Here is a 13,894-nt window from a genome sequence, read left to right as displayed (position 1 = left end):
TTACAGTTTATGCCCTCCTAAAGGGGGCATAAACTTGCTGTTGTTTTTTGCTTAACCATGTTTCTTCTCAGATTCTCAAACCTGGCTCTTACTGCACACTGGTTTCCTCAGATCCTTCATTCCTTCCTCAGTCTCATCTCTTCCTCTTCCCATCTGTCCTATCTTTCTGTTCTTCTGTTTTTAGATCCTTACAGTCTTGATTCATTCCCTGGATTTTCAGGGATTTCTAGCCTAAACTGAAAAGCTCTTTAGTTAGTTAAGGCATGATCCTAACTGTATCTAAGTGTAGTAAGGCAGTGCTATGGTTTGGTTTTTATAAACTGTATAAATTATAAATGTTGACCCAAATTTCTCCTTTTTATTTTTTATTTTTTAGATCTCTCTGCTCAAGCCTGAGTGCCATATTAAATAATAGTCTTTCCAACATGTTTCATACTATTAGTATCAGTGCCCAGACTGTCAAACTTTAAATCTTTGGTCTGACTGCACAGCAGCTAGAGGAGTTGATGACTGCAGCACACTGATATGCCTGTTAGCTTTACTTGAGGTAATTCAGATAACAATAGCAAGTGTGAGAGCATGGACTTCAACACCTGAAAATAAAAGCCCACAAGGAGTTCTTTTATATTTACCCAAGGGACTGAATCTTGTGCTGTATCTTCTGGGCAATTATAGCCCAAACTAGCTAGATTGTAGCCTGAGAAGGTAGCTCCTTAAATTATACTTTAGAATCACAAAGCAGGCATGGTCTTAGAGAGAGAATTATATATTGTTATTGTATCAAAGTCACAGTCAATAAACATGCATGCTTCATTATGACAGTAAAAAACAGACTAAATGTACAAAACAGGAAATGTATTTCAAGATGCTAAGCATGTGCTTCTTAGGTCACATAAAACTACATTAAATTATATTGTATTGTTCGAGAAATAATATGTGGTCATTGAACTAATGACTATTATAATGAACCACTATAAAGAGCCAGAATTAAGATTGCTCATAGATGCTTCACTCTGGCATTTCCTGACATGGGCTTTTAACCATATAATTTCAATGTCCTCTGAAGAAGGAGGATAGGGGAATCTTTCTCTCTCTTTCGTTCCTTTTTATTTTCCTTTCCTTCTTTCCCTTCTCTTCCCTTCTATCCTTTGCTTTCTTTCCCTTCCCTTCCCTCCCTTATCCTCCCCTTTCTTTCCCTCCCCTTCCCTCCCTGGGCTAAGTTTCAAGCAGTTTTAGAAACACAAGACCGAGTTTATAATTTTATTAGTTTATTAGTTTATAATTTCAGTAGTTCCTTTTTCTGATTCCCACAAACACCCAGTCTTAACGTCACCATCACCCATATTGACTGAATCCAAAATACATGGATAAAATATTTAATCTGTTTGAAAATGCGCTAATATGAAATTAACATTTCCATAGTGACAGATAGGCTACCCAAAATTCTTTCCATAAAGAAAAAATGAGCACAGTTCTGCATAGCTAGATGGTGGCTGCACACTAAATGAGCCTCATAGGTGCCTTTGCAGCAGTGACATCCTGCAAAGAAATATTCAGTATTTTTAGGACATGAGTTTCTGGCTCTATTAATCTGTAATGGTGATGACCAGCTATTTTGAATGCTTTGGTGTTGAGCCTTCAATCAAAGTATATAAATAAGTATGATAGTAGGCACTCATAAGGAAAAAAAGAGGAGCACGATCAGCATTGCTCTAGCAGCATCACTGAATTATGAACAGTGCAGCACCAAGTAATTTCCCCACTCTTCACATGCCGGCATTCATGGACATGAGTGTTTTGAACACATTGTAAGGAGGGCAGGTGGCAGAAGATCTGGTTGGTGGTGTGATTTAACTTTTATTAAAGTTTTGGGGGTTTTTTACAAGTTTATCTTTGGCAAGCAATTGAATTAGACTGAGCATCATACAGCACTTGCTAAAATGTGTTTAATCCCTGGAGTATAAAACTATTAAGTTTTGTACTGCTATATTATGGCTTTTTAAAAGGACATTATACATCAGTTATCTGGTCAGCTATAGAATTTCATAGGGACTTTGTAGACCCTACAGGATATTTTCTACACTCACAATTACAGAAGTTCCCCACACATTCTAATGGATTGCTTTTTTTTACGCTCAATATAGCATTCACTGCAGTAACTCATAAATACTTTAATGCACTTAATGTAGTTAGTTCTATTTGTTGTCCTTCAGTAAGTCTGAGAGAGTCTGCAGGGGGAGGAAGGGATATAAATGAAAATATTTTATAATTTACATTATTTCAAAATACATATATCTTCTAATAAAAAAAAAAACCCTAATTTATTTTTAATGTGTGTTTGTTTGTTTTTTTTTTTCAGTCTACTAATCACAGGAATACATGGGCAGGAGTAACAGCTCCCTTCTTGACAGGCTGCAAGTTCAAGTGAGTAGGAAATTTCAGGCTAACTCTTCACTCTCTCACAGGCTTGTTTAGTTCATTTGTCCCCTCAGAAGACATTTTCTTTTAGTTTCATATTTGGTTTCTATAACCTTTTCATTTTAATTTATTTTTGAATAACACAAGTCAGAAATCTGTTTATGCAGACACTTTCAGAATTTCAAAAAGACAAACAGGTTTTATTATCTGGATGGATAATACCTAGGTATTTAACTGTAGGTGCCTTGTAAATGCATACCAGTGTGTATGAACTTGTATAGTGCTGTGTATGATATGATTCTTCAAAATTTAATAATATTTTTATACTTTTTTGATACAGAATTTATACATTTTTTTCCTCACAAATATATGTTCACAGAGGATCTGAAATACCTTTTTCATATATCAACTGGAAAAGTTCCCAGTCTAATTCCTGCTCAAAATTTAATCTATTGTACACTTATTACTTAGATTTGAGTCTGCAGACTAGAATTATATACACTTACTGCTTAGGCATCCACTGAGGTTGTAAATTCAGACATCACCTTCCCATAAGCATCATTTGATTTAAGTTTCTGCATTTTAGTCCCAGTGTGATGCAGGTTTTTAAAATTAACTTTTGCTCAAATTCAGATAACATTATCACAATATGTGTGGTAGGCTGGTTACTTTAATTTTCACTTTAAAAACTTGCTTAAGTCTTGATAGCTGTACTCCTGCAACGTATCCAGAGACTCTGTCATGTTGATGAGCAAGGTGGTTCAGATCCTGACTTCCAGATAAGACTGTGAAGAATTCAAATGCAAGTTTCCCTGTTTCTTCTCTCAAGTTCTGTAGATGTGGTCTTAGCATGATTAAAGTAGAATGACACTGTTTGAGCCAATGACTCTCTAACGAAAAAATATTCTGTAGCAGTGAGAACAAGGGCTGACTTCCCCCCATTCTAGGCAGGGTTCTCTTGCAGTTACATCATTCAGGATGCTTCTTGGTAACGCTCCTTCTGACTGTAAGTCTTACATCCTTTAAGGAGTGGCTGACTGAAACAGAAGAGACACGCAGTGTAGCACTGTCCTGAACTTAATTTGACCTGGTGTTTAGCATAGTCATCTGCAGAACTTAAAGATGCCATTTGAAATCCTCAGACTAAAGAGAAATTGGAAGTCAGATTTGCCAGCTCATTGTTGGGCCAGCTATCTGGACACTACATTGGTATGCAAGAGGAAGGCAGAACTTCTTTCTTGGCTTCATTTGAAGGCAGAAAGTTTAATTGTCTACAAAGAAAATAGAAAAATTAGTGCCAAAGTCCATGTAAGCTACCTATAAATGTAGCTTATGTAAGTATCACAAAGAGATGATAAAGGCTGAGAGAAAGAAAACTTCTTAGATATCCTTTTCTTATGTTATTCTTAGAACCCAATCATCTCATTAATTGTCAACCTGCTCAGAACACTGCTGTCACAAATTCCAGGCACTGAACACTCCCTATGTACTCTGTAGTGAATCTGTTCACCTAATTTAAGTTTCTGAATTTAATGTCCCCTGTACTTGAGCTTATAACTTTTTTTGTACTACAGTAGTGCCAAAATGCTCTTCCAAGCACATTCCATGGCATGCAGAGTATTAAAATGACTCTCTGTTGACAGTTGACAACAGAACATATTTCACACAGAATGATCATTTTTTGTTTCAGCAGAATTTATACCTTCATATTTGTAATTAATTATTACCACTGAAAAATCATGATTAGCAACAGGAAGTAATTGTGAGATTTTCTCTGGTTCACTGTGGAAAAAGCAGTGCATATTTCCTCTTATTCCTCTAACTCCCACTGGGCCCTATAATGATAACGACTTTGCCTGGTAGAGCCTAAAAATTACAAACAAACAGCAATCCATGCATTAGATGCATTTAAAAGGCCAAAGCCTTTTCTTAAGCACATGAAAAGATGCAGGGGAGGGGGAGGAGGTGTTGGCTGATTGGAGAAAGAGTGAGAGGAAGAGAAAGTGACAATTACACAGACTGATTTAACAGGAAGGGTTACAAGATCAGATAATATTCTTATGAGATTCAGCAAAAGGTTCTGAATTCCTTCTGAAAACAGAAGGTTGTTTCAAGCATACTCTCCACTAGGTAACCACCTGCCTTGGTACAGAGGCTAGGAAAGGGTGGCGGTAGGAATTTCCAAAGCTATTCAGAACATGCTTTTATTTTTTTTTATTTTTAATTTTGGAGCTCTTCCACCCTGTGGCGCAAGTTTTTGTTATTAAGAGATTGTTATTAGGACCACCTATTTTGCTATTTCTAATCTTACTTATTTGGTTAAAATTAAGATAATTAATTGCAAAAATAGAGGATTAAAACAAGTTAGGCATTTCATCGTCAGCAGTTATGTTATAAACAGACACAGAAAATAAGTGAAAATTTATCAAGATTAATTCTTGCATTTCTTACACACTGTTTGAAAGGGCAAACCTCCTGAGAAATCCTGAAAAGATAAAGAAAACCCACCTACAACAGCTCTACAGCCTTTAAATTATAACATTCTCTCAGTCTAATATTTAACCTTGCCAGCTCCAGAAGGACATCTTAGGTCTCATTTGGAAGCTGGGAAACTCTTTTTCTCAAAACCTTCAAGCTACAAAATTTTAATCTTTATACTCTTCATTGTTATGTAAAGAGAAAGTTGTAGCTGTTTCAAGAAAGACTCTTACCTACCTGAGATTTAATGAAAGGAGAAATGACTCACTTGCAGAGAGGAGGAAGCATTTCAGTATCAAGTTGTTATCATCTTTTCATCATTTATTTTGATATGAGATTTTGAACAGAGAGTCATTGCAGAAATGAATAAATGGGTGGGAGACTGGGTGAGCTGTTCAAAAGTGCATGAGAAAGTTATTTGAGAACCTTACATTTATTGTTTTTGATGAGTGGTGGCTGCCTAATAAATCAGTGGTCAATGTGTAGGAGGATGCTTTTTAAAGGCCGAATTTATTATTTTTGTTTTCTGACAAAATGAGGTACACATTATTCTCATTCTAAAACTATTCTTTTGTTTGCTAAAAATTGATGCATAAATTGAAAAAGAGAAGAATCTTCTAGGCTGCAAGAATTAATCATATCTTTCTGAGGAGTACTATTTTCTTAGCGGTAGGTCAAAGAAGCATAGAGTTCAGATCAGCTTTCATTTGTGTGTTTTTTGCAGAAAAGCTGGATTCATCTTGCTAAGCCTACAAGTGTTTCATTAAAATCTTACATGTATGTCTAGAGATTTCTTTAAATAGTTGCATTAAACGTCCGTGTGCACAGAGAAATCGACTGACATTACTTGGTTATTACAGAAGGTAAAGAAAGAATGGGAGATTTATCTTTTGTGTGTGCCAAACATTTTCATGGAAGAATGGATTTCTAAAGAAGGCCAAACTACATCAGCACTTATGACAGTGCAGTCTAAACTCTTTCCATAAGATAGGACATTCAGTTTTTAAAGACACATATTATGCACCAATTGATAATGCACTTAAACTGTTTAGATTTGTAACAAAATTGTATTGCAGAAAAGGATTGCTTTTATTATGTTATTACAGACACCCTTTCATGGAGAAAGGCAGTGAAGTTTAAACACTTTAAACAATGTTTCTTCCATGGTGATACTGAGAAATATTCAGCAGTTTCTGGGAGTTCAAATCACCAGTGTAATTTCCCAGATCTGCAAAACATCTTGTGGTAAAAATTCTTAATGGTGATCTCTCAAAAAAAAATCTAGGTCAATTTCAAATAAGCAAATCTTAAGAGAAATGAATCCAATTAATGTTGTTAACAATTAGTGTACTCTATAATGATAGATATATATCACAAAATCTTGAAGAGTGATTTTATCTTGAAAGTTAAGAATTTCTTCTTAGCAAGGAAATTATTAACCAAGACTCTCAGGGATACTTCTGCAAGGTAGGAGCACTGTCCATACAATAAAAATTGATTAATCACAACCAACGTTGTTCTCTACTGGATGCTCATTTTCATACAAAACAACATTAAATATCCCATTATCCAAAAAAGAAAACTAAATGCATTCCAGAAACTTCAAGACATAGTATTATATTAAATTCATTTTTATAAGACCATTTCTATCTTCTGCTCAAACTATTTATTTAATAATTTTTCCTAATCCATCTATTTAATATCTAATTTAAGCACTTCTAATAGTCTCATGATTATGAAGTTGTAGCAGGTTAGATAATAAAAAATATAGTAAGTGATTTCTGGCACAAGGCAACACAGCAGACTTACGAAGTCCAGTGTGTTGGAGGAGACACCATACTATGACACTGGTGCAAGTTCAGTTATTATTTTATTTGCTGCTTTTTACTGTTTCAGTATAGTCACTGAATTTTATCTAGGTTGTTTCTCCTTGATCCTCTTTTCTCTGCTTTTTCTTGCAAGCACATGCATGCACATACACACAGAAAACTCATTACAAAAGGTATTGTCATCAGAGTTAGCATTTCTTTCCCAATTCAGTGATGCCAGGTCTCTCAAGTTAGATGGGTTACATTCGTTAGTGTTCCTGCTGGTCTCGTTCATGCATGTATTTTTAATGTAAGATCTAAAATTGATATGTACATCAGGAAGGGATAATGATTCCATTTTTTGATACTAATAAAGCAGATGTCTATTGATGCAGTAAATGTACAGTATTAAAGGTGTTTTGTGATAGAAATGTATCTGAGGTTTTTGACCTACTGTACCCAAGGTCTATTATTAGACAAAATTTCTTTCTCTTTATTATAAAAGGAAGCTGGAAATAAGCCTGTTATTTTGGTCTTCATTATTTCCAAGCAAGGCCAGTCACATAACAGGAATGTAAATCCTGGGGAAAGAATTAAGTAGTAGTAACTAATGAGCTTGAAGTTTCTTTCAATCAGAAAGAAACAATGTTGTCAGTAGGGAGTGTATTCCCTTACACTGTTTGCATGAATAGTGTTATTTTAAACATTTTACATGTATTTGACCTTTAGGTTTTCAGTTTATCCAAGAAAATAAAAAGAAAGTAGTATGGTTTTTTTTTGGCTTTTTTGTTGTTGTTAGGTGTTTTGGGTTTTTTTATTAAGAATACAAAAGAGACTCTTGGCAGAGAAGCTGGCAGCCACAGATGACATACAAACCAAATTAAAGGCCAATATTTAATCAATCCATTTGTTAAATCAACAGGTAAAAATAGTGAGAAAGAACAAAGTCTGTTAGTAAAAGCAGATGTTCATATTCTCTTTACATGACTATATTAGAAAGTAAATATTTGTGAATATATGCAAGTAAAAATATGCAATTTGTTAGTCAAAATGCAGAGTCTGATATTGATGTAATTTTTCTATTTCCTGGAAATGATTCACAAAAGAATTAAAAGAAATAACATAGAATTTGCGACTTAACTACAACGCACTCTTTATATTTTGCTATAGCTATGTATTTCAAGTACTACAACAAGCCTCACAGTGAAAGTTACCATTTCTTCTTACAAACTTTTAAATACCATATTCCCAGATGTTAGGATCAAAAGAATATCTTGCATTTCTAATCTTAATATGTTATATTTAAAAACACGTTGATTCTCCTAAGACTACTTAAATTAATAACAAAGAATATCTTCTATTGTCTTTTACCATTTCAGTCCTTGTCAGCTTTAAATAATAGTGCAACAGAGCTTTTAGAACAAAATTTGGAAATATGCAGAAAAAAAAAACCCACAAAACACCCTAATCCTAGACAAAACACATTTTTTTTGTTGTATGGAACTACTATCTTTCTTCATCTAAAAAAAAGATGATAGAAGCAACCATTGATAGTGACTGATCATGAAAAGAAACCCCAGGAGCATAGATACACTATAAAAAGATCTAGGAGGAAGTCATTATGCTGTTGAGGGAATAAGAAATTTAAGTCAGAGAGTTGTGAAATGTTCTCATTATAGGTCATCCCAGTAATTATCTGACATCTACAGATGGAGTCACTTCTTAATCAAAAGAATGAATCATTACTGATATTGATTTAGACCAAGATGTTTGAAATAATGAGTCCAGTGACTCAAGTACAAATTTAGAGGTAATTCAGCAACTTCTCTGCTAAAGTTTCAGACTAAATAATAATGAAATATCTTATTACATTCCATGATAATGATAATAAAACGGCCAGCAGAGTGTGAACTAAATTGCCCCATCATAATCTGCATTTTAAGATCTAAACAAAGGAAAAAAAAAGAGGTCACTAATGTTTACTATACCAGGGAGAGCATAGTTTAATTAATATCTACCAGAACAGAAGATTGTTTCCTCTCCAGTACAATATCTGTATGTAGCACTGCCATTAGATTTAAGAACCTGTAAGTGTTTACTTAGAAGTCTTCTTTTCAACAGTTCATAATTTGACTGTGAAAATCACCTTGGATAACATACAATATCTTGAAGTAAGAACAACTATAAAGTGAATTTAAGTTCTAAGGGTGCACTTGCACAAATACCTAGAATAAAAGTAAAAAAGCAAATGGGAAACAGCAATTGTTGTCAGGTATACATTGTTAGACAAACACTTTGTTTCAGAAATTAGTTTACCTGGGAGGAGGTGATTTATTACAGAACAGCAATGCTAAAGCTGTTGCTGAATGGACAAGAAGGGAGAAACAGTCTCTTGTTCCCTGAGACAGTTGCTCTAGGGCAGGATTTCATCCTGTTTAGAGGTTCTTGTCAATTTCATATCATGTCATTGTTCTGTGAATACTCAGAAAAATCCTTTCTAGTCTATCTATCTGACCAAGAACTAACACTGAATGAAATTCACCGTGATCTGTGGGACCAGCCCAAAGCATGGAAGGTAGGTTGTTAGCAGGTCAACAGATCTAATCCCTCACTAGCAATAGGTGTCTATCATGGTCCAGTCATCATAGCCAACACATTTCTTTTCCATGTGGGTTCTAGTTAAGAGTCCTCATATGGCTATGAAATCCAATGAGAATTCTTCCCCACACACATGGAAAACCCCTCATGAGTAGTTTCAAATGTAATTAGGACATCATAACTCCTTTTCTAATCTTTTTTAGTCTACTATCAAGTCCAATGGATGTACCACATTTTTTTTTAATATATACATCTTTATTACTGAAGCTGATCACAGGCATATTTCATTTTAGGACTTAATTCTTTCTGATACAGTGCATTTTGACTAAAGGCCAACTTTTACTGAAATTTGCTCCCATTGCTTTGATCTATGATATTATTACACCGTTGCTACCATGTCAGACTTGTCGGGCACTGTTCTAAAAGCTGTAGAGCCACTCAGATCTGCTAATCCTAATGTTAGATTCTCAGTTTTCTTGAACTTCAAAAAATACTCATTTATACTATATGAATAATACTGGTTAGTTCCACCAATTTTATTGTTATACCTGTATTGCCTGTTAGCATAAATTGATCTTATTACTACAGTATTTATTTCACCATAAAAAGAACACTCATGAGTTCTTTCAGTCACAATCTTGCTTGACTTAATCAGCTAAGCTCTTTTAGTCTCCTCACAGAAGGAAGACACACCCGTTTCTCCAAATTAGGCTCTATTTGCTCTAGTGTATAAAGACAAAATACAAAGTACACTTTATAATTTAACTTCAAATTTCCAGAGAAAGCTATGTGAAATGCATGGTAAAAGCTGTATTATGATCAACAATCATAGATGACAAGATAAAGGATATAAGTAGGACTGTAATCACACTTGTATGTCTATGTGAGAAGCTTTTTAATATTCAGAAAGATTGCAAAAGACATAGCAAGGCTGAAATAGAGACATGAGTGTCCTACCTTTCATGTGTATTTTAAATATCATGTTTAGTCTGTCTGAGGAAAGAAACCCAGGATATCAGTTGTAAGTTAAGGAGATAGTCCTACACCAGATATTTCTACATCATCCATATAATAGAGAAAGAAGCTTGGAAAATATAGCGACATACAAGAAGTCTTGTAAAATTTGAAGGAATACATAAATTCAAAGCATGACAGGATCCTAACACTGGTATGACAGGATCCTAACACTGAGAGGGAAAAGAAATGACTTTTTTATTCTAAATCTCAGGAAAGAAAACATGCTAACAGTATAGAAAAGAAAAGAGACGAGGTGTCAAAGTCAACAAAGCCCCATGCAGAAGCAGATAGCTGTGCTGCTGCAGTCACAACACTATTGGGTGAACTTGGAGGACTGACTTCTAAAATCAGGGAATGAGATCCCCCCTTGAACAAAGTGGAGGTGGAGGATGTTTGGTCAGAGAAGGTGATGACAAAGAAAACCTGCATAGGCAGGCAAAGCTGTCAGCCTCCTTCCACCCTTCTGCATGAGCATCAAGAGAAAAGCCTGGGACATGGTATTCAGGATGTAATGTATTCTACTGTGGAGCAAATATGGAGAGAGGCTCATTCAAAAAAGCTGCAGAGGGGCAGGATGCAGCTGCCAGAACTGAGATGTATCACAGAGAAGTCTTAAAAACTCTCCAGGCAAATAGATTGTAATCATGTAGCTTGGAATTTATAGTTTCATGGTCTTTTTATAATTCCATTTCCAGTGTCAGAATTATATAAATTTGAAGTTCATGTGAGCTACATGTTGTGTAACCTCTTTCTAGCTGACTTAGGCAAATCTTTCCTCAAAAAACATTCACAGCCTTGAACTTTACCCCTTTTAACATCTCCTTTTCTCCATTGTATTAATTATATTTTTTTTTTTAGTGTGCATGTTGCTTTTCTGTCTGCAGAAGTGAGTTGACTTTTGTATCTGGTACACGTGTAAGAGAGATTGCAGGGGGGGCAGGGGCTGCATGGGTGGCCTCTGTGACGAAAGCCAGGTGTTGCCCTGTGCTGGACATCCAGCCAGCTCAAACCCACCCACTACAGGGCACGGCTAAGCCCATCAGCCAAAGTGGTGGTACTGCTGAGAAAACGTATTTAAGAAAGTACAAAACCACCATACAGGCAGAAGAGGAGGGAACAAAAAGGGTGAGAAATAGCAGAGAGAAGACCAAGTTTAGAAGAGGAGGAGAAGAGGAGGGTGTTTCATAGTGGCATTTCATAGGGATATCCACACTACAGTTCAGGGAATGGCCCTGCCAGAGCATGTCTGAATTCCTGAAGAGCTGCATCTGATGGAGAGCCCTAGCTGGAACACAAGAAGAATGAAAACAAAATAGTGGCAGACATGAAGTGTTACAGACTGAATGCAACCCTCCATTTCCTTCTTCCCCTCTGTCACTCAGTGTAACTACCCAAAACAATTTTCATTGGCACTAATTTTCCCCAGATCAAGTCTGTTCTACCCACAGTGGTATTTGGTAAGTGATCCCCCTGTCTTTACCCATGAACTTTCTTATTCCTGTTTTATTCCCATTTTCTCCTACCTATCCACTGACTGGGGAGCAAGCAATCAGCTGAGTGGAAGTCTGTCCATTAGCCAGACTGGTTAAGAATCCCAGTCAGGACTCTTTCACAGCCTCTTATTACAGTATTACTCTTTGCATAATGTAATAAAATATTCACTGGGACAAAGACAAAAGAGAGTGATGTAGTCATATAAAAAAGGTACTTAATGAAACAAAGAAAAGGCAGACAACTACCCTAGGTTATTCCTTATCTCCTCATCACAGCACCATTGACCTGGGATCAGATTCCTCAAAAAGACAAGATAATCAGTTGAAAGTGTCTCATATCACAGCTGTGGGTTTTTTTAATTACTATAATATTAGGTTAAATGGTCAATTGCTGAAGCTCTTCCTCCTTGATGCCCAAGGACTAATATAACCGCTGTTTAAGAGCCTATCTCTTGGAGATCATTCATAACATCATAGCAAGTACAGGATAAAATCCTTCAGATGGGAAGTGTTAAAATCTCACCTCAACCCTTACCATTCTTGATGATCAGTGTCCATATTGCACCACACATACATCATGAGAGAAATGTAGCATGGTAATGATATCCTTCTGGGACGACCTCCAGATCTCATCACTGCACCATTGTCCCAGTGAAAGTAACGATCCCATCACTGTGCCATTGTCCCAGTGAAGGTAACGATCCAAACTCAAACCCCAGAGCCCTTGTACTGTGTCTCACCATCAGAACTCCTTAGTGTACGCATATGCATACATAAGCATATATATATATTGCAAATGTGAGCCCACTCACTGTCTGTTATATGCAAAGTGAAGCATTTCATAATTGAGCACAATGAAGAGAAATGATGGTTTCTAAGATTATTCTTTAATAATCAAATTGCAGTTCCTAATAATTTTATCTTCACATAGAGCTGGATATTTATTGAAAAGTTTCACGCAACTAGAAATGCAAAAGCCAGGCTATTTTGAAAACTATTTGAAAATTAAGTGCTCTGTCTTTCAAATTAACTTCTTTTGCAAATATTCATAAGGTCCTGTTGATAAGATCAGCCTTTTTTCACACAAAACCAGAGTGAAATAATCTATTTCAGATTTACATCTATTCAGAAGTATATTCAGAATATTCTGGCATTATGATTTATGAAAAAAAGACTGTAATTATAACATCAGACCGAAGAGTAAGTATTTTGTCTTTTAACTTTGTTCAGGCAAATTCTCACTGACATCTGACTGCACAAAGAGTGATTTTGATTGTTGTGGGTATTTTCGTTAGTGATATTTTTGTAACTGTGCATTTGATGCGCTGTCTTTCTGCTTTAAGAATGACCTCTTCTTTGATGAGTAATTTCATACACTTGAAGTTTCACAGTACCAGGAAACAGAGCATGATTTTAATAAAAAAATGCATAAGCAGGGATGCTTCTAGAAACTTTCTAGAACTACGTTCTATTCTAATACACTTATTTAATTTCTCAAGGTTTAAACTCTACAACAATGCAAGGAAGGAATATTTATGTTGTCGTGGTTTAAACTAAATCTGCACAGTTCCCCCTTTGTTTCCCCTTCCCCCCCCTCACCTTCCCACTCCCGGAGGGATGGGAAGGAGAGCCAGAGGAATACAACTCCCACGGATTGAGGTAAAATCAGTCCAGCAATCAAGGTATAACAGAAATCACTACCGGTACCAATAACAAATCATTGTTAGAGGAGACAAACAGGGAGAGAGAATACGATACCATCCGCCGACACGAGGCCAGCCTGGAAGAGAGAGCTCACCCCCCCCCCCCCCCCCCCCCCCCGCTCCTGGCCAGCTTCCAGTTCCCTCTCTGAGCCCAGCCCGGAGGAGAGAGCTAACCCCTCCCCTCCTGGCCAGCTTCCAGTCCCCTCCCCGAGCAGGACGTGCTGTGGTATGGAATACCTCCCGGACTAGCCCAGACCAGGTGCCCTATCTCTCCCTCCTCGCTGGCAGAGCATGAGCTACTGCTGAACCCATGACATATGTCTAAGAAATTTTCTTGACAAAAGTAGATGATTTTATGCATTTATTTAAGTATAGATGT

Source organism: Melopsittacus undulatus, chromosome 1, assembly GCF_012275295.1.
Source record: "Melopsittacus undulatus isolate bMelUnd1 chromosome 1, bMelUnd1.mat.Z, whole genome shotgun sequence".
NCBI lineage: Eukaryota > Metazoa > Chordata > Aves > Psittaciformes > Psittaculidae > Melopsittacus > Melopsittacus undulatus.
The sequence above is the reverse complement of the archived record's forward strand: the minus strand, read 5'-3'. Positions refer to the sequence as shown.